This window comes from Octopus bimaculoides, unplaced genomic scaffold, assembly GCF_001194135.2.
Source record: "Octopus bimaculoides isolate UCB-OBI-ISO-001 unplaced genomic scaffold, ASM119413v2 Scaffold_18307, whole genome shotgun sequence".
Taxonomy (NCBI): Eukaryota; Metazoa; Mollusca; class Cephalopoda; order Octopoda; family Octopodidae; genus Octopus; species Octopus bimaculoides.
In genome coordinates this window covers 26782-27540 of record NW_026343229.1, presented here as the reverse complement: position 1 = coordinate 27540, position 759 = coordinate 26782, and the positions used below count along the sequence as shown (strand labels likewise).

The 759-nt window shown below is 38.9% G+C and overlaps 1 protein-coding gene across 1 annotated transcript in view; it reads right to left on the bottom strand.

The window, feature by feature from the left end:
* Positions 1-576, bottom strand: part of LOC106870235 (uncharacterized) — a 10781-nt gene extending 10205 nt beyond the window's left edge. The window contains exon 1 of the mRNA XM_014916253.2: positions 429-576. The gene's annotated coding sequence lies outside the window, so the exon portion shown is untranslated. The remainder of the gene's footprint in view (positions 1-428) is intronic.
* Positions 577-759: the final 183 nt, after the last annotated feature.

Genomic DNA, 759 nt, shown 5'->3' with positions numbered 1-759 from the left:
ATACATATACATATACTGTGTAGTAAGTAGCTTGCTTCCCAACCACATGGTTCCAGGTTCAGTCCCACTGCGTGGCACCTTGGGCAAGTGTCTTCTACTACTATAGCCTCGGGTCGACCAAAGCCTTGTGAGTGGACTTGGTAGACGGAAACTGAAAGAAGACCATCGTATATATATATGTGTATATATATATGTGTGTGTGTGTGTGTGTGTGTGTTTGTTCCCCCACTATAGCTTGACAATCGATTTTGGTGTGCTTACGTCCCTGTAACTTAGCAGTTCGGCAAAAGAGTCTGATAGAATAAGTACTAGGCTTACAAAGAATAAGTCCTAGGGTCGATTGTTTGACTAAAGGCAGTGCTCCAGCATGGCCGTGGTCAAATGACTGAAACAAGTAAAAGAATAGATATATATATAAATGAGCTCACCTGTCGTTAAGGTTCCGTTATGTTCAGGTAAGACTGCCACTGTGTCTGATGTAATCTTAAAGAAGCTGACACACTGACAGTGTGTGTGTGTGTGTGTGTGTGTGCACATATGTATTAATGAATATGGTAGTGACAATGAAAAGGAAATGCATGAAGATGTGTGTATGTGTGTGAGTGTGCGTGTTTACATACGTATGTGGGTGTATGATGCTGGCAGTAGCAATGAAAACAGTGTGTGTGGATGTGTGTGTGTATATATATAGATATATATATATATATATATACATAATAGATACATCCATATATATATACATGTCTATATATATATATA